Raw genomic sequence first — 21657 nt, 5'->3', positions numbered from 1 at the left:
TTATCAGTGTATTCATAAGTTTTTAAAAAGAACTGCACAATGGTAAATTATGAAAATATGTCCCAGAATCATTGCCCTAAAACAGGTCAGGAGTACTAACAGGCCATCTTTAGACAGTTTTTTTACTGGGCTTTTTACATTAATCTGAAAAGTCTTATAATAAAGTACTGTGTAGAATAGAGAAAGGCAGAGAAAGCTTTGAGCCAGGGAGTGAGAAGTTAGGGGCTGAAGCTGGGTGTGCCTGGAAGTGTCACGGGGTTCCGAAGGTGCACTCGTTCCCCCATTGCCCGCAGACCTGTTGCTTAGCTTTTGGAATGAGGTTCTGTGTTTGACCTAATTCCCAGGGCGGCTTTACTAGCTGGGTGGCTCCCTGCTCCTAGTCTGCCTTGAGCGCCGAGCTGATCACTCGGTGCTCGACTGGTTGGTCTGTCGGTCATGTGACGCTGGCCACGTCACATGACCCTCACTCCCCACTATAAATACAGGCAGCCTGCTGGCTACAGGTTGCCTGTTTATTTCTAGGTTCCTGGCTATTTGTTGGACTGCTGAATACTTACCTGATCCTGTTCCCTGACCATCCTTTTGCCTGCTCCTCCTGTACTGCGCATCCGTCCTGGTATTGTGACCTCGGCTCCCACCTGACTACTCTCTTAGGACTCCTCTTGTACTTCTCTGCTCTCCTGGTATTTGACCCCGGCTTCTCCTGACCATTCTTTGCTTAATCCTTTGTACTGCGTAGCTCTCTTGGTTCTAACCCGGTCCGTTCATGTTCTGTATTTTGTCTTGTCTGTCTTCCCTGCACATATCCTAAGTTAGGGACTGTCGTCCAGTTGTCCCCTGTCATCAGGGCTCGTGAGGCAAGTAGGCAGGGCCAGGGGTGAGGGTGGAGCGCAGTGGTCACTATCCTTTCCCCTGTGTGTGTGTGGACGTGACCGTTACAGGAAGTGCCTTCTAGCTGCAGTTTTTGGCTTATAACTCAGCTGCAGCTGCTGCAGATCTCAAAAGCATCTACCTGCAAGACATTTTTTTCCCATAGCTTTTTTTTTTGCGTGTGGGGAATAAGCTCAGTACAACTGTACATGTGTTTTACCATCCAGAGTATAGATAGCATTTGAAATCTCAGTGGAAACACCTGAAATACTAGACCACGTTTTAAATCTCTGAGTGGAAACATGAAATAATAGTGTCACCGCATCTCCAGACAGTTATTTAATTTTTTTTGTTTTGTGAAATTTATCAATACAAGTGTATAACGTGTGTCTTACAATACAATTGAAATCTCTGAGTAAACATTTTAAATACTGGACCGAAATCTGTGTATGGGCATCGCCAATTTTTTTTTTCATTTTGTGAAGTATGGTAATACTAGTGTGCAACATGGTTTTTAACATACAAAGGGTAGCATTTAAAATCTGAGAGAAAATGTGAAATGCTAGCCTGAAATCTTTGTCAGGGCATCTCCAGACAGTTCAAATATATTTTTTTGTTGCAAAATATAGCAATACAAGTGTGCAATGTGTGTTTTACAATTCAGAGGGTAGCATTTTAAATCTCTGAGTGAAAACACATGAAATACTAGTGTGTGTGTTGGGGGGGGGGGGTATAATCTAATAGTAGGTTGACAACTTTTTAGACTAGAGAAAGCTTTTTTCTAGCTCTGCACAACTCAGACTTTCTACTAGCCAGGGGTTGAGGCAGGACCAGCCCATCACCCCAGAATCTAGGTTAACATTGCCAGGGCCCACACACAACCATTTGGGATTCAGAGTGCATAAATGAATGAGTGCTTTGAACAGTAAGTCACAACATTTAACTCTTAGAAAACAATTAATTTTACGTTGTTCTTCTGGGTCACTGCAGTTTCAGGTACACAGTTTGCTACATTGACATACTTGAATCTTTTTACAGCCTGTTTTTCTTTCTCTGAGGTCCCATACACACTGGAATATTTTAGATGTCAAGGTATGCCATTAAAACCCTCACTGCACAAATACAATTAGAAGTGGCATTTTTTGCCTCCACAATTGGGAACTTCAAAGTGTGCACACACCTATAAATATTATCTCACATATTTTTTGTTCTGATAAGCTCCTGATTTTTTAAATGTAAAGTATATTTGTGAATATTTTATCTTTTCTAGAACAGAAAAATTGTTGGTAATCTAAAACTCAAGGCTGTACGTTTCATCATGCAGATAGATCTGTATCTACCAAAGACAAGAAATATATTGTTGCTTTGCCAGGGACTGTTTTTCTTGACTGGGCCTTGCAGAACAAGTTAACCTGCATGTTTGCAAGAGTTGGCAACAAAAATAGACTTTGTTGTGTCTGGTTTCCCCAAGAGAGACGTAACTCTATGCTTGTTTTACATAATTAAAATTACATAATTGCAATACTACAATGCCATTGAATACCAGCTACACTGAGGGGTCTATCCAGCAACATAGTGATACACAGCAAACTGCAATGTATCCCTATATATGGAAATGCTTATGAAAAGCTTCAACAACATAGACATCAAATAATATTACATCATAAAATGTTAGAATATACTTTTAATGCTTTTAATGGTGCAACAATAAAGATCTAGTTCCCTAAATAGAAGACATTAAAAAAGACAATACAGTGCTCCAAAAAGAACAAAATGCCACATTGCTAGGATATGGCATTAATGTGAAATAGGTGTGGGTCCCTCCTCAAGGATCTGCTCCTATCTAGACAATGCGGCCTTTAATTGAAAGAGAGCACGCCAGACTCCACTCATCACAGTTCCAAAAATAGCCAAGCAAGTGTGCTCAGCTATTTTTGTAAGACCTATATCGTTGAATGGAGAACACACCGAGCAAGGGTGGCCAGCTCTCCATTCACCGTTAAGGGACTGTTGGAAAGTGCTGAGCCAGCGCAAAACTATTTCCAGAACTCTTAAATAGGTAAAGGGGCCCTGCATCCCTCTGTTCAATTTCAGGTTCCCGTTCTCGAGATTGGAGAGAGTCCATGACGTGGGACCTGCACCTATCGGACATTGATCACGTATCCTAGTAATATGTAATCAATGTCCCACATGGGAATACACTAAGGATGAGTGAATTGATTTTACTGATTGATACATTCATCATGATTTTACAAAACCCCTATTTTTTGGGGATAGGAGAGGAATGGAGAGAGAGACAGAGACAGAGACAGAGACAGAGACAGAGACAGAGACAGAGACAGAGACAGAGAATGCTACTATGGATTCCTGGGCAATATGTTTGTGTTTGGGGGTACTCTTTGTCATTCTTATTTTATTTCATAACTATTCTAACTGCCCCTAATGGTTAACATATGAAAAATTGCAGTTACTAGATTTATTTTATTGATATATAATTGATAAGTAGAAAGACTTAATAATGAAATGTCATAAACATTTTCCAAGGACTATAATGGATATTAGATCTGGGAGGCACTCAAAATATCTAGGGTCGTATATGCACTGCGTGCAGAATTATTAGGCAAAATGAGTATTTTGACCACATCATCCTCTTTATGCATGTTGTCTTACTCCAAGCTGTATAGGCTCGAAAGCCTACTACCAATTAAGCATATTAGGTGATGTGCATCTCTGTTATGAAAAGGGGTGTGGTCTAATGACATCAACACCCTATATTAGGTGTGCATAATTATTAGGCAACTTCCTTTCCTTTGGCAAAATGGGTCAAAAGAAAGACTTGACAGGCTCAGAAAAGTCAAAAATAGTGAGATATCTTGCAGAGGGATGCAGCACTCTTAAAATTGCAAAGCTTCTGTAGCGTGATCATCGAACAATCAAGCGTTTCATTCAAAATAGTCAACAGGGTCGCAAGAAGCGTGTGGAAAAAACCAAGGTGCAAAATAACTGCCCATGAACTGAGAAAAGTCAAGCGTGCAGCTGCCAAGATGCCACTTGCCACCAGTTTGGCCATATTTCAGAGCTGCAACATCACTGGAGTGCCCAAAAGCACAAGGTGTGCAATACTCAGAGACATGGCCAAGGTAAGAAAGGCTGAAAGACGACCACCACTGAACAAGACACACAAGCTGAAACGTCAAGACTGGGCCAAGAAATATCTCAAGACTGATTTTTCTAAGGTTTTATGGACTGATGAAATGAGAGTGAGTCTTGATGGGCCAGATGGATGGCCCCGTGGCTGGATTGGTAAAGGGCAGAGAGCTCCAGTCCGACTCAGACACCAGCAAGGTGGAGGTGGAGTACTGGTTTGGGCTGGTATCATCAAAGATGAGCTTGTGGGGCCTTTTCGGGTTGAGGATGGAGTCAATCTCAACTCCCAGTCCTACTGCCAGTTTCTGGAAGACACCTTCTTCAAGCAGTGGTACAGGAAGAAGTCTGCATCCTTCAAGAAAAACATGATTTTCATGCAGGACAATGCTCCATCACACGCGTCCAAGTACTCCACAGCGTGGCTGGCAAGAAAGGGTATAAAAGAAGAAAATCTAATGACATGGCCTCCTTGTTCACCTGATCTGAACCCCATTGAGAACCTGTGGTCCATCATCAAATGTGAGATTTACAAGGAGGGAAAACAGTACACCTCTCTGAACAGTGTCTGGGAGGCTGTGGTTGCTGCTGCACGCAATGTTGATGGTGAACAGATCAAAACACTGACAGAATCCATGGATGGCAGGCTTTTGAGTGTCCTTGCAAAGAAAGGTGGCTATATTGGTCACTGATTTGTTTTTGTTTTGTTTTTGAATGTCAGAAATGTATATTTGTGAATGTTGAGATGTTATATTGGTTTCACTGGTAAAAATAAATAATTGAAATGGGTATATATTTGTTTTTTGTTAAGTTGCCTAATAATTATGCACAGTAATAGTCACCTGCACACACAGATATCCCCCTAAAATAGCTAAAACTAAAAACAAACTAAAAACTACTTCCAAAAATATTCAGCTTTGATATTAATGAGTTTTTTGGGTTCATTGAGAACATGGTTGTTGTTCAATAATAAAATTAATCCTCAAAAATACAACTTGCCTAATAATTCTGCACTCCCTGTACAGTATTAACCGCAATGTGGGAGATGCTATAAATTATTTATTATATTAACAATCAAGACTATTTTGTGAAAGAAAGATAAAAGATGAGGAGATAGTTTAATAATAGATTATCTCGGATAGATAAAAAAAAAATATTAAGAAAAAATATATTAATTGGAAAGATATAAAATATAAAATTACAGAACGTTGTTCATATAAGATCTATATGTATAAAAATGAATACATATAGAGAAAAATTAAAAATATAAAAAAATATATATTGTGAACTTGAAAACACAGTGTTCATTGTAAATCCCATAAAAGTCCAGTAGGGGGAGCAGTTATATAAAAGTTCTATATAGTCCAAGTTCATTCACACTATTTCATGGGTGGGTATCCCAGTGGTGAGCAATACCGATATCGCAAGAGCGCTTCCCTTAAGTTTTAACGGTCTTCCTATTTATTTCTTCACTTATCAGTAAGTGTGTGCCTCCATATATCAGAGAGAGAATACGTCACAGAACATCTGATATTATCCAGTAGATAATGGTCATTTGTTTGATGCTCAGAAAAGCCTGCAGTATGATAATGATGTTTAAAACTGTAGCTCTATCCTGTATGCAGTGGACACAATTAAGGGTGACTGTTGTGTTAGCGGTGTCTCGCTACAGAGACAGATTGCTTGTTAAACGGATTAGAGCAAAGATTGATGTTCTGACGATACTCCTTTTTATTTCTCAGTAACAGTGTGCGCCTCGGCACAACAGAGAGAGAACGTCACAGCACGTCCAATGTGCCGCGGTAAGTTGTGGTACTATATTTATTATTTCAGAAGAGCCTGCAGTGTAATAATGTTTGCAGCGCTATCATGTATGTGATACGCACAATTAAGGGTGTCTGTTATGTTAGCGATGACCCGCTCCAGAGAAAATACACTTGTTAGAGCAAAAAAATATTTTGTGGATAACAATGTTTTGGTTACATTACCAGTCCGGATGTTCGCAGCAAAAAAGATAGTGTTGATCAGCTGAGCTCTAACTGCCCGTGACGTGGCGTCCCACGTGGGCGCAGCGGGATCTTCGGTTGATGCTGGTTGTAGCGGGAACTTTGACGTCATGCTGGTTGTTCAAGTTGGAGAATAATCTGTATTGCAAGGCCCGTGTCTTGAGTAAGATAGCGGAGCTTGTGAACGGTGTCCGATTTTAATCCAAGAGCTGCTGCGATGTATGAAGAACTTTGCATTACTGCAGAGATACCATACGCGTTTCGAGGCTCAGTGCCTCTTCCTCAGTGGTCTGCAGTATATGACTTCTTTAGGATTTACACTCACCTAAATTATTAGGAACACCATACTAATACGGTGTTGGACCCCTTTTGCCTTCAGAACTGCCTTAATTCTACGTGGCATTGATTCAACAAGGTGCTGATAGCATTCTTTAGAAATGTTGGCCCATATTGATAGGATAGCATCTTGCAGTTGATGGTAATTTGAGGGATGCACATCCAGGGCACGAAGCTCCCGTTCCACCACATCCCAAAGATGCTCTATTGGGTTGAGATCTGGTGACTGTGGGGCCATTTTAGTACAGTGAACTCATTGTCATGTTCAAGAAACCAATTTGAAATGATTCGAGCTTTGTGACATGGTGCATTATCCTGCTGGAAGTAGCCATCAGAGGATGGATACATGTTCTCATTCTGTTTACGCCAAATTCGGACTCTACCATTTGAATGTCTCAAAAGAAATCGAGACTCATCAGACCAGGCAACATTTTTCCAGTCTTCAACAGTCCAATTTTGGTGAGCTCGTGCAAATTGTAGCCTCTTTTTCCTATTTGTAGTGGAGATGAGTGGTACCCGGTGGGGTCTTCTGCTGTTGTAGCCCATCCGCCTCAAGGTTGTGCGTGTTGTGGCTTCACAAATGCTTTGCTGCATACCTCGGTTGTAACGAGTGGTTATTGCAGTCAACGTTGCTCTTCTATCAGCTTGAATCAGTCGGCCCATTCTCCTCTGACCTCTAGCATCCACAAGGCATTTTCGCCCACAGGACTGCCGCATACTGGATGTTTTTCTCTTTTCACACCATTCTTTGTAAACCCTAGAAATGGTTGTGCGTGAAAATCCCAGTAACTGAGCAGATTGTGAAATACTCAGACCGGCCCGTCTGGCACCAACAACCATGCCACGCTCAAAATTGCTTAAATCTCCTTTCTTTCCCATTCTGACATTCAGTTTGGAGTTCAGGAGATTGTCTTGACCAGGACCACACCCCTAAATGCATTGAAGCAACTGCCATGTGATTGGTTGACTAGATAATTGCATGAATGTGAAATAGAACAAGTGTTCCTAATAATTCTTTAGGTGAGTGTATATAGGGTAGTTTCTTTTCTCAGGGGAAAAGGATTCATTTAGGCCCTTCAGCAATAGAAAATCACTTTTTAGATAAAGCTTTAAAATTCCATTTGGCCATCCTTCGCAGGGGGGCAGTCCAAAGAAAAGTGGGATCAATATTGTCATACATTGTATAGTGTAACACATACAATGTATAAAATGAAATGTAGTGACCCTGACACTATTCATAGCAGGGGCGTTGCTAGGGTCTCAAAAGTTCAGGGGCCCAAGCCCCAATGAATATGGCCCAGTTCTCAAAATCGACCCTCCCCCCACACACCGCATTTTGTTGTACTTGCTATAATGCACCACATACCTGTCACATCCAGTGCCTCTAGGTGACGTCTCCTCCGATGTAGATCTTCTCTGTCATCATCTTCTCTCAGCCGCCTCGTCTCTGCAGAGTGTGACACACAGACATCTGAGCTTCCTCACATTTCTATCATCATCCCCCAACCTGGAGTTCCAACAGTGTTCTCCTGCTGCTCGCTGTTCTCCCCAATACCCCTAAATACTATCCAGAAGAAACATTAGTGACCCCCATTGTAATAGTGCCCTTCTAGTAATAGTGCTTATCCCAGTCACACCAGTAGTAATTCCCTTCTAGAATGCCCTCATTAGTAATACTGCCCTCATTAGTAGAAAAGACCTCCACTATTAATAATACCCTCACAGAGCTCCCAGTAGAAATAAGACCCCCCTATAGTTTCCCCAGTGGTAATAAAGCTCTATACAGCCCCCTCCAACATTCAGTCACATGGGCAGCATAGTTGCTCAGTGGTTAGCACTGGTGCCTTGCAGCGCTGGGGTCCTAGGTTTGAATCCAACCAAAGACAACATCTGCATGGAGTTTGTAAGTTCTCCCCGTGTTTGCGTGGGTTTCCTCCGGGTACTCCGGTTTCCTCCCACACTCCAAAGACATACTGATAGGGACCTTAGATTGTGAGCCCCATTGGGGACAGTTGGATGATGCTAATGTCTGTAAAAACGCTGTGGAATATAGTAGCGCTATATAAGTGCATAAAATAAATAAACATGTAAATAACACCATTCCTTCCCACAGTTGCCAACATACATTCCCATGTAAATAACATCACTCCCCCAACATATAGTCCCATGTAAGGCTACTTTCACACCTGTGTTTAGGTGCGGATCCGTCTGGTATCTGCACAGACGGATCCGTACCTATAATGCAAACGCTTGTATCCGTTCAGAACGGATCCGTTTGAATTACCATGACCAAAACTTTTTTTTTTTGTTCATGATAATGCAAACGGATCCGTTTTGACTTACATTGAAAGTCAATGGGAGTCGGATCCGTTTTCAATTGCACCATATTGTGTCAGTAAAAACGGATCCGTCCCCATTGACTTACATTGTAAGTCAGGACGGATCCGTTTGGCTCAGTTTCGTCAGACGGACATCAAAACGCGTTTTGGTGTCCGCCTCCAGAGCGGAATGGAGGCTAAACGGAGGCAAACTGATGCATTCTGAACGGATCCTTATCCATTCAGAATGCATTGGGGCTGAACTGATCCGTTTGGGGCCGCTTGTGAGAGCCTTGAAACGGATCTCACAGGCGGACCCAGAAACGGCAGTGTGAAAGTAGCCGAAATAACATCCCTCCCTTCAGCCCTAACATACAGTCCCAGTTAAATAACCACAACTCCCAGCATTGCTCTGCTTCTGCCTTCACTTACCTCTCCTCATATAGCAGACATCACCACAGCTTCTTTCCCCAGGACTTCTCCTCTTCACTGCCGTCCTCTCCTGCACTGGTCACATGATGGTGACATCATCACAGGTCCTTCTCAACCACTGCCTGTTTTACTGGTCACATGACCTGTGATGTCATCACAGGTCCTTCAGCTCTTCCAGTGCATTAGATTCAATTGTATTGCCGTCCTGAGGACAATACAGTTGTATCTAGCAGGCAGGCAGGACATTCGGGGCCTGGGCCCAGATTCCGAATGTTTTAACCTAGCAACGCCCCTGATTCATAGTCTACTCAATGTACATCAGATTAGGCATTCTAATATCATCTATTTAGAAATAATCTTAGAACAAATTGTACTTTCTCACTATTTATGTTAACCATTTAACATTGTGGGTGTTATTACAACATTTGCATCTCCTGGTTTCACATTTAAAAAAGCCATTATTTGGGGTTAGTTACTTAGAAGTTAGAGGAAACCTTGAAACTGGGTTGCATTTTTTAAGACTTGAGGGTGCTATAATACTTTTTAGGGTCTTCTCCTGTGAAAATAATGTTTGGCAATCAAGCTGTCCAGGGGAACTGCCCTGAAGAGCACATTGTGTACCTTAGGCAGTGTGTGGAAGGGCATTATCTTGATGAAACACCAACACCTCCTAACTGAGTTAAAAAAATAGGCAGTTCCACGATGTCCTGGACAAACCGAAGTCTGGTCCATGAATACCAGATGGGAACCGTCTTGGTAGTCAATGGTACTCCACACCATGACACCACTATGCATGATGGCAGTAGGTGCTCTCCAGCCTTCAAGTGAACTCTGATGTGGATTAATGGCAAACAGTAGTGTTCAGTGATGAAAGCAGGTTCTACCTTGATACTTATGATGTGCACATCAGAGTTCACAGGAGAGCTGAAGAGCACCCACTAAATGCCAACCCCCGGTAAATGCCACGTTTTACAGCCTACCGAAGGTCCATAAGGGAACAACTCCCCTGAAAGGGAGGCCTATCGTTTCGGGGGTTGGTTGCATTAGTCAGAATCTGGGTGTGTACATTGACAAGGTCTTAATGCCCTTCGTAGTGTCCCTGCCATCATATGTCAGGGACACTATGGACTTACTCAAAAGACTTGATGGTGTCAGTATTGAACCCCAGGCCATCTTGGGAAGTATTGACGTAGAGGCGTTATACTCGTCCTTTCCCCATGCAACTGGTCTTAAGGCAGTAGGTCACTTACTCAGTATGAGGGGCTGTCAATTTTCTCAGCACAATGATTTTGTGTTGAGACTCCTTGAGTATCTGTTGACACACAACTTTTTTTATTTTGGGGCAAAGCTTTACCACCAGCTCAGGGGCACGGCGATGGGCTGTTCTTGTGCACCGGCCTACGCTAACTTGCTCCTGGGCTGGTGGGAGGCAACTAGTGTCTTCTCTGAGGAGATGTCGTCGAGTACCGGGCCTATAGGACTGTGGGCCTGTTACATCGACGACATCTTCATCATTTGGAACGATTCTAAATCATCATTCTCTGACTTTGTCGATAAACTGAACTGTACCGACATAGGACTGAGATTCACACATGAATATGATCCAGTCTCTCTGTTCTCGATATTTCCATCTCTAGAAAATGTACTGATGAGCTTTCAACCACCATCTTCAGGAAGCCCACTTCTACTAACTCGGTCCTTCATTGGAGCAGTAGTCATCCTACCCCCCTAAAGAGGGGTATTCCATGTGGCCAATACCTACGCCTTAGGCGTAACTGCTCCGAGGGACCAGAATTTAGGAAGAGGGCGAACGATCTGAGGACTAGGTTCCTCAACAGGGGGTACCCAGACAATGTACTCAGGCAGGCCTACCACAGGGCGGCCGATACGGCCCGCTCGGATCTTCTGGTGCCCATCCACAACCCTGAGTTTTACAACTGCCTTTAGCAACGGTGTGCTCATCCATTAACACCGGCCAGGCATCTGTTGTACCAAGAAGCACCTCATCAGAGCGGTAGGACCACCTGGTTATTTTCTGGTGCCGTCGAGCACCTCTTGCTTCTTTAATGTGTTTTGGTTGTCAGCACCACTATTACCTGTGTGGTGAACCTCCGCATTGCTTCCTTTTTGTCTATGTAATGTATCTAATTATCGTGGGACTTATTTTCTAAGTTTATCATATTAAATGTTAAGTTTTAATAATTTACCACTTACTCTACATTTTCAGAGCACCCACTGCCTAGCATAGTGCAGAGACACACAGAAGTAACACCAGGTGTCCATGATGTTGGGCACCATTAGCTACCATGGCTGTTCTTGTTGTTTTAATATTTATCAAATTTTTTAATTCCCTTTAACTAACTTTTAGTAATTAAACTGCTTTAATTACTAGAGGGAGGAGATCTAGCAATCAAGCTGGCTATTGGAGCTGCTGGAAGACAGGGGCGGGCTGGGCCGGGGGGCAGGGAGGCAATTGCCCCCCCAGGCCGCCCTATAAAAACGGCCGCTGGGCCGCCCGTCTTTAAAAAAAATTATTTATATTTTTTATTCTTCAGGGCCGCACCGCCGATCACCACAGGCGGCGCGGCCCTGGATGTAATTGCGGCCATGCTGTGTGCTGTGGGGCAGGGGAGGGAGAGGCGTGTCCCTCCCCTGTTATTCTGATAGGCCGCAGGCACTAATGCCTGCAGCCTATCAGAGGCCGGCTCAGGCAGCGCCATGACGTCATTATAATTGCACCGCCTGAGCCGGGCAGCACACAGCAGGGACACAGGCCGGAAGAGGCCTGCATCGCATCCCTGCTGATGGAGGTAAGTATTAGTGTTTTTTTTTTCTTCTATGGGGGGGGATCTGGCACTATGGGGGGGGGGGGGGATCTGGCACTATGGGGGGCTTGCACTATAGGGGGAGCTGGCACTATAGGGGTGATCTGGCACTATGGGGGGGGGGTCTGGCACTATAAGGGGGGCTGGCACTATAAGGGGGGCTGGCACTATAAGGGGGGCTGGCACTATGGGGGGGCTGGCACTATGGGGGGAGCTGTCACTATGGGGGGCTTGCACTATGGGGGGAGCTGGCACTTTTGGAGGAGCTGGCACTATGGGGGCATTTCTTACTGGCACATTATGGGGGGGCACCATAGGGGAGAGGAGCACTATGGGGGTATCTGGGGGCTCTAAAGGGGCTTTTTTAATTATTGGCACATTCTGGGGGGCACTATAGGAGAGACCAGCACTATGGGGCATCTGATGTTACTATAGGGGAATTATTTGGGGGCACTATGGGGAAGTGGGGGCTCTAAAGGGGCCTTTTGTATTGGAACATTATGGAGGGCACTATTGCATTTGGTGGCACTAAGGGGGCATTTTTTACTGGCACATTATGGGAGGCACTATAGGGGAGAGCGGCACTATGGGGCATTATTTGGGGGCACTATCGGGGAGTGGAGCACTATTGTGGCATATGGTGGCACTAAGAAGGGGCATTTTTTTACTGGCACATTGTGGGGGAGAGGAGCATCTGCTGGGGGCACTAAGGGGCATTTTTTTACTGGCATATTATGGGGGACACTATGGGGAAGGGGGAGAGGAGCAGTATGAGGGCATTTACTGGGGCACTATATAGGGGTATTTTATACTGGCATACATTATGGGGACATTAGCTCAACTGCGGGCACTAAGCGGGGGTATTTCATGTACTGTCATATTATAGGGAAAATTAGTGCTACTAGAGGGTAGTATGGGGAGCTTTACTACTACTGGGGGGCTATGAGGAACATGATTACTAGTGCACTATAGGGGCATTATTACTACTAAGTGTGCTCTGGCAGAGAATTATTTCTATTGGTGGGATTTTGGGGAGCACTGTTACTTTGGGGATACCCTGGCATAGTATCAGCTTAGCACAATTATTTTTGGGGGACATTATCTTTATACTATTAGTGTCTGGGCGCAGTTATTTTTTAGAGCACTGTATGCCAATAATTGTTTAAGGGGGCACTATCTGTGTGGTAGTAGTATTCCCAGGGGTACTGTTTCTGCAGTATAGTATTGGGGGCATAGCGGGTACAGTATTGGGGGCACTATCTGTGTGGTAGTAGTATTTCCAGGGGGACTGTTTCTGCAGTATAGTATTCATATAGTTAGCTGTATGAGACTTTGAATCTTGCGAGCTGTATTTTTATTGGAACCATTTTGGAGTACATGCAATATATTACATAATTTTTATTATTATTTTTTATTTTGAGGGGTGGATAAAAAATACCCTACACCAATTTCAGTTTTGCCTCTGAACTGTTCATCCCTCTGCAGAAGCCCAGTCTGGTTTGTCATACTGATTTGTTTTGTAAAACTAATTGAAAATTATTGTGTATGGCAAAAGCGAGAGGAAATATTTTTCTAACTGATAGAAACCTTTCCCATCTGTCAGAAATATATTAGATTTTCCTCTGTAATAGTCGCTATTACTGCATGTAACAAGTTTCGCTAGAGAAGTGGTTGGCATATTTTACACTAAAGATAGGATATGGACAGGTTAGTAGCAATGTAAAATTGGAACTTTATTGAAGTTTGTGTGTATGGGGTACAAATGTTTGGTGTGACTTATTTGACGCCATAATCTGGATGCTGTTAAATGTCTGGGTCATGGCGTCAATTAAGAGTACAGAGGAGTGATGAGCTAAACAAGCGCTCATCTTCACACTCCTTTTATGGAAAAAAAAAGGGCATCCATATGTGACAATGAGAGAGCTCGCATGTTCTCTGATTGATGGAGACAAAAGTCATAGATACCATGCACAGAAATCCATGTTGCCCTCCCCTGGGGACATGTACAGGTACACAGTTTTACTCATAAAACTGATCAACAGCTGACCACATATGAAAATTAACCAATCACAGTAACAGAAACCATTTTTTTTGATACTAGCAGATAACCCATACAGAATACATTGTGGGGATATTCAGAGTAATTGATGCAACAACTGCTCTAGACAACCGGAGATAGGAAAAACAATGTGAGGTTTATTGGTGAAAATGAAGGCATAAATAAACCATCAGTCTTCCAACCATGGTGTGTCACACATTTGCATACATAAAACTAATGATAAAAGTAATCTTACAGTCACATAAACATTGTTCCCACAAGGATACCCCCAACTAAAAAGGATAGTGAATTCCTCAATTGTGGGGCATTGAGGGATTCAGTCTTGAAATCCTGATATAATGTAGGGAGATATATAAAACAAAAGATATAAAACTAATACTGTATATAGAACCATGGCCGAAGAAATAGAGATGCTAGAACAAGTCATGTTACACCAAAATAATATACAGAGAAGAGATAATGGGGGAGATTTATCAAACTGATATAAAGTAGAACTGACTTAGTTGACCATAGCAACCAGATTCAACCTTTAATTTTTCACAGCTCCTTTGGAAAATGAAGCGTGGAATTTGATTGGTTGCTGTGGGCAAGTTCTACCTTACACCAGACTGATAAATCTCCTCCAGTGTCCATATACAGTATCTCAGAAAAGTGAATACACCTCTCCCATTTTTGTAAATATTTTATTATATCCTTTCATGGGACAACACTGAAGATATGACACTTTGATACAATGTAAAGTAGTTAGTGTACAGTTTGTATAACATGTAAATCTGGTGTGCCCTCAAAATAACTCAACACACAGCCACTAATGTCCAAACCGCTGGCAACAAAAGTGAGTACACCCCTAAGTGAAAATGGCCAAACCGGCACAAAGTGTCAATATTTAGTGTGGCCACCATTATTTTCCAGCACTGCCTTAACTATGTTGGGCATAGAGTTCACTAGAGCTTCACAGGTTGCCACTGGAATCCTCTTCCACTCCTCCATGACGACATCATAGAGCTGGTGGATGTTAGAGACCTTGCGCTCCTCCACCTTCCATTTGAGAATGACCCACAGATGCTTAATAGGGTTTAAAGGGACACTGACAGGGCCAAAAAGCATATTAAGGTATATATATGACCGTACAGGTCTTATAAAGTGTATAAGAATCATGTAAGTATCCCCCCTGTCCACCTTATAACTACAGTAATGTGAAGTTTTATAACCTGCTGGAATCGGGTTCAATCTGCCCAAGGGGCGGTGTTTCACCTCAGCTTGCGCGCAGCCAGCCTCGCCACAACTGCCGTTTGAAGCGCCGCCCAGCTCATCAATATTCACTTTGCTGGGCGGCTAACTAGTGTCCCCGGCTATCTTCAGCGCATGCGCCCGGCACCCTCACTGGCCGGGATCGCATCGCGCCTGCGCACAGTCTCATGGTGAGGGACCATGTGATTGGAGCATGTGATCTGATGTCACCAAAGGTCCTTTAGCCCACAACTCATCATTAAAGAAGTAAAGACCGGGAGAACTACGCGAACAAGAGGAGAAGGTGAGTTAATTTTTTATATTTTTTTTTAACCCTCAATTGATCACCTACTAAGCATTCTGTATTCAGAATGCTATTATTTTCTCTTATAACCATGTTATAAGGGAAAATACAATGAATAGACTGTCACCTAGCAACCATGCGTGAAAATCTTTTCACGCAACCCCATTCACTTCTATGGGGCCTGCGTTGCATGAAAAACGCAGAATATAGAGCATGCTGCGATTTTCACGCAACGCATAAGTGATGCGTGAAAATCACCGCTCATCTGAACAGCCCCATAGAAATGAATGGGTCGGTATTCAGTGCGGGTGCAATGCGTTCACCTCACGCATCGCATCCGCGCGGAATACTCGCCCATGTGAAAGGGGCCTAAGAGTTCAAAAAGAACCCATTTTTGATCCCCAACTTAAAAAACCCATTTAAAAAAAAAGGCAAATAGATTTTCAAAAACATATAGCATTTATTAAGAATATATAACATTTTTCAGAAATAAATAAATAAACAATATTTACAGTTGCCTAAAAACAGGCCTGGGGGGACTAGAAGAGTGGGGGTAGAGGGCATTGCATGGGTTGGGACCCCTCTGTCCTGTTGCTGTTCTGCCACTGTGGACAAATAAGTGCACGTTGGGGCAAGTGCAACAGTGGGAGTATTTAAAGTGGAGGAGGGGCAGGAGATGGAGTTTGCTGAGCTAGGGAAGGGGGAGTAGTGAAAGAGGTTGGAGGATAGTAATGAGGAGGAGAAGGAGAAGGAGAAAAAGGGTGAGAAAATAGCTTGGGGGTTTGGGACTGGGATGGGGGTTGGATGTGGGAATGGTGGTGGGAATGGGGGATGAGGCTGGGAAGGTATGTGGGGCAGCTGGGAAGGGGGATAGGGCTGGGGCGGGGGAAAGGATGTTGGGCGGTGTTGCACTTGCCATAAGGCACAGTCTACTTGTCTTCTGGCCTCAAACAATTGGTCGGGCGTAAACTGTTCCATCATGGGGACTAACAAATTCAACACCGTCCCCTCCTGAAGATGACGCAAATTATCCTCTAATCTGGCAACTCTATTTGTGAATCCCATCAAGGACTCGTAAACAAGCCTTGTGAAATCCTCGTAGTCCCCCTGACGGCTCCTACCTGCCTTCTGGCGACGCATGATGGCCTCAAATAATAGGGCTAATTGGTCCATTGTTGCGTCACCAGAGGGAGGAGGTAGGGGAACATCGGAATCCTTACCAGTTGCTTGAGCAGGATAAGAGGAGCCCGCGGTGGCCGCCTCATCAGGGACCGCCTCCTAAGGAACTTCGGGCTCCCGAGTACTGCTTGATGTTCTGTAAAGCAAAGAAAAAAAAACACAATTAGCAATTGGATTTCAGTGGAGAATCTCTGGAATAGAGGTGAGCAAAGCGACTTCTGATGCTACATAGGAAGTTGCATTGCAAAAACATTTCATACAAATACTGTACATAGAGCCCATACATTCTAATAGTGTACAGATAAGTATCCACTGTATGTACGTACGTTGTAATCTTTCTTATAGCAATCCCTGATGGACCGCCACCAAACCATGATTGTCGCCCCTGGAAAACAAAAAAAATAAAAAAAATTAAATAAAGGTTAATCTTTAAAATACATGATTTTGTGACATAAAAAATAGTTTACTATTTAATTGATAGCCACAACGATAATGAAAATACATTTGTTGTTAAAATATCGGTGGCAGTGACCCACATCAACTAGACGGTAAACTGCTTCCGAGTAATAAAACATACGTGTATGCAATCTACAAATGAAATACTGCATACTTACGGCATTGCTCCCGTTGCCTGTCTCTGAGGTCCTCCCAATTCGGCAAAATTGCCTCACTGATTTCATGCCAGAGGAGCCGGGTTGCGTTGTGGTCTGAGTGGCGGCGGTCGGTGTGGTCCCACAATGCTGGACGTGCCTCCACCATCTGGATTAGGAGGTCATTATCTATTAAAAAAAGCCGACCTCCTCCTCATCCATTCTGGTGGAGACTCTGGAACCCTAAGAAACAACAAAAAATAAAATACTGTTTGAAACTTTTTAAATTTAAAAGACTTTGCTTGCAAATACTCACACGACCCCGACCGCTGCACGCTCCCCGACTTCCTCTGGCGGAGGCTCGAGGACCTCTCTGAGAGGCAACAGGACGAGATGGCTGTAAAATGAAAAAAAATTATGATTAGAGAACATACAATTACATGTATTTTTTGGGGGAAAAAATAGAAAAGTAAACACCTACCATTTGCTGTCCTCCACCTGCACTTTCCTCCTCTGCTATTCCTTCTTGGCCGGGATGCACCTCCTCTACAGATGATGACTGCGAGAAAAAAGAAAAAACATAATTAGAATAATGACAAAATATTACAGTGGGGCTTGCTATAATCCAACTTGACATACCGTATCATGTCGGCGAGGAGGAGTGCTCCCGGCCTCACTTGAAGAAGATATGTCTATTAAAAAATAAAAATAAATATTTGAACTTTACACGACAAGCAGACCTACGTAACTATTTCTTATTTCCATGTATGCAAGCGTTCAGGGCTGGCTGGCAGGCAGGCAGGAAGGCTTGCTGGCGGGAGCCAGGCTGGAAGGCTTTTCCAAAAAATAAATTTGAGGAAGTTATATTCTTGTACCTCGGTACTACTACTCCTAGCATCCCCTATGTACTTATACTACCAGCATTCCCTATGTACTATTGCATAGGGACTGCAGATAGTATAAGTACATAGTGGATGCTAGGAGTTGCAGTCCTAGGTACTACTACTCCTAGCATCCCCTATGTACTTATACTACCTGCAGTCCATATGCAATAGTACATAGGGACTGCAGGTAGTATAAGTACATAGGTGATGCTAGGAATTGCAGTCCTAGGTACTACTACTCCTAGCATCACCTATGTACTTATAACATACAGCTCCTATGTATAAGTACATAGGAGCATTTTATAATTATTGTTTTTTTAATGCTGCACAATAAAATAAAATAAATATACTCACCTTCAATGGCGTGCTGCCGACTCCCTAGCAGGCTGGAGCAATAAGGAGCAAACCGGAAGCTGTGAAACCAGCTCCTTCTATATCCCAGCTTAGGCGCAGACCGGAAAACCGGATCTGGCGACGCTGCAATTTCTGGAACACTTGGTACCGGATATGGCATTAATACATTTCAATGGAAATTAATGCCAGATCCGGCAAGTGCGGTATTGTTCCGGAATTTTGTCCAGAAAAAAAAGGAACGGAAGACATCCTGATGCATACTGAATGGATTGCTTTCCATTCAAAATGCATTAGGACAAAACGGATGCATTTTATTTTCAGTATTGAGACCCTTTACCGGATTTCAATACTGGAAAAGAATAGCACTAGTGTGAAAGTAGCCTAAATCTGCTTGTCTTCAGCACACTGCAGGCTTTAATGTACATCATCTTTAGAAGAGGCTTCCTTCTGGGACAACAGCTATGCAGACCAATTTGATGCAGTGTGCAGCATATGGTCTGAGCACTGACAGGCTGACCCCACACCCCTTTAACCTCTGAAGCAATTCTGGCAGCAATCATTAGTCTATTATGAAAAGACAACCTCTGGATATAACATTGAACACATGCATTCAGCTTCTTTGGTCGACCATGGTGAGGCCTGTTCTGAGTTGAACTTGTCTTGTTAAACCGCTGTATGGTCTTGACCACCGTTCTGCAGCTCAGTTTCAGGATGTTGGCAATCTTCTTATAGCCTAGGCCATCTTTATGTAGAGCAACAATTCTTTTTTTCAGATCCTCAGAGTTCTTTGGCATGAGGTGCCATGTTGAACTTCCAGCGACCAGTATGAGAGAGCGATGTGAGAGCGATAACACGAAATGTAACAGACCAGCTCCCTATTCCCACCTTAGACCTTGTAACACTAACGAGTCACATGACAATGGGGAGGGAAAATGCCTAATTGGGCACAATTTGCCCATTTTCACTTAGGGGTGTACTTACTTTTGTTGCCAGCGGTTTAGACATTAGTGGCTGTGTGTTGAGTTATTTTGAGGGCACACCAAATTTACACTGTTATACAAGCTGTACACTGACTACTTTACATTGGATCAAAGTGTCATATCTTCAGTGTTGTCCCATGAAAAGATATAATAAAATATTTACAAAAATGTGAGGGGTGTATTCACTTTTGTGAGATACCAGATACAGGTAAAATCGTCTATCTAACAGATGGATCCCGCAGAGTTGGCTGCTGTTGCTAATGGCTATATAGGGGAAATAGGATCAGGCCTTAGGTCATTACAAATAAATGAATCACTGCAAAGGTGCACTACAATATAAGCAAATGAAAATACAAGGCTAAACCCTCATGCCAGATGTTAAAATGAGACCTTAGCCAATATATTTAGTTCAAGAACATATCGAAGCCCGTGCACCCCATCAAGGTATCTCAGTTGGCACGGGACCTACCGCTAAACCTACCTATAGTGTGTGAACACTGTCTGATAGGTGCTAAGGTCCGACAAGCTTCCACAAACCTCCAAAGTGAGATCATGTGACGCAGGCTACCAGGTGCACCAGAATGTTACCAAAGATGAAAGCTGGCACATTCCATACATATAGAGACAAATCACTGAATAAAGTGTCCTAAATGGGAGGAAATGCTCAAAACCCCAAATATTGTGGCGTATTTATAACTGGGGGAGCAAAACCTTCACATGTGATCCACTCCACATGGACACTGTAATATAGTTAGTGTGATCTCAAGTCTAGCCTAAAAGGACAACGGGATAAATAAGAAACCCAAAAATGCATAGTCCTACCATATCAAATGAATAATTAGGGATGTAGGGAACCATAATAATCTGCATAATAGATGATAGATGAAGAAATAGCCCACACCCCAATAGGAATGGACATAAATATAGTAATAAAAGCTTCTTACTGGGTAGGCATCGACATTATACAGTATTCAGCATACTAAGGGCATTCCTAAAAATGCAGCCACAGTGCCTGATGTGGACCGTACCTGCACTGGCCTAATATACCCAGAAAAGATAGGTTGATAGTTGAGCGGACACCTGGATGTTCGGGTTCGGCCGAACTTCACAAAAAAGTTTGAGTTCGGGACCCGAACTTGACCCCGAACCCCATTGAAGTCAATGGGGACCCGAACTTTGGAGCACTAAAATGGCTCTAAAAAAAAGTCATGGAAAGGGCTAGAGGGCTGCAAATGGCAGAAAAATGTGGTTAAGAGCATGGCAAGTGCTATGCAAACAAACGTGGATAGGGATATAACTTAAAATAACATAAAATCCGCAAAAAAAAATAAAAAATCTTGATCTAGGAGGACGAGGTCCATATGGAGTAGGAGGTTGAGGAGGCGGTGGAGGTGGAAGCAGCGGTGGAGGAGGTCAGGGTTCCACGCCGGAGAGGGAGCGTGAGAAAGGGATCCAAAGGGAGGTCAATGGCTGCAATGTGATCGAGCTGAAATGTGGGACAAGTTATTAAAGCGGAAGGATCGAATGAAAGGGCCAATTAAAGACGAATTTTAGAAATTTAGGTCCCTGTCACCTATGCAGAGCAGGGGTTTTTCATCGGCAAAAATGGGTTAATGTCACCCACCAATGGAACAGAAGATTCTTAAAAATTTCGGGCCCTGTCAAATATTCAGAGCAGGGGTTTATTCATGGCAAAACTGTGTTCATGTCACCCACCAATTGAACAGACGATTTTTACCAAAATTTGGTCCCTGTCACCTATGCAAAGCAGGGGTTTGTATACAGCAAAATTGGTAAAATGTCACCTGACAATGTAACAGATGAATTAGTGAAATGTATTTCCTTGTCCACTAGGTAGAGCAGGGGTATATCACAGCCAAAAATCGGTGAATTTCACCCGACAATGTAACAGACAAATTAGTGAAATGTATTAACCTGTCCACTAGGTAGAGTGGTGGAAGGACATGCGCCAAACTGCTATCCGCCTCAGGCCCAGCTGCCACTGCATTTACCCAGTGTGCTGTCCCTGACCGTGCTTACTGGTCCACGTATCCGTAGTTAGGTGGACCTTGCCACAGATGGTGTTGCGCAGTGCACACCTGATTTTGTCCCCTACTTGGTTGTGCAGGGAAGGGATGGCTCGCCT

The sequence above is a fragment of the Bufo bufo genome, chromosome 4 (genome assembly GCF_905171765.1).
Source record: "Bufo bufo chromosome 4, aBufBuf1.1, whole genome shotgun sequence".
Classification (NCBI taxonomy): Eukaryota; Metazoa; Chordata; class Amphibia; order Anura; family Bufonidae; genus Bufo; species Bufo bufo.
Note: the sequence above shows the minus strand (reverse complement) of the source record.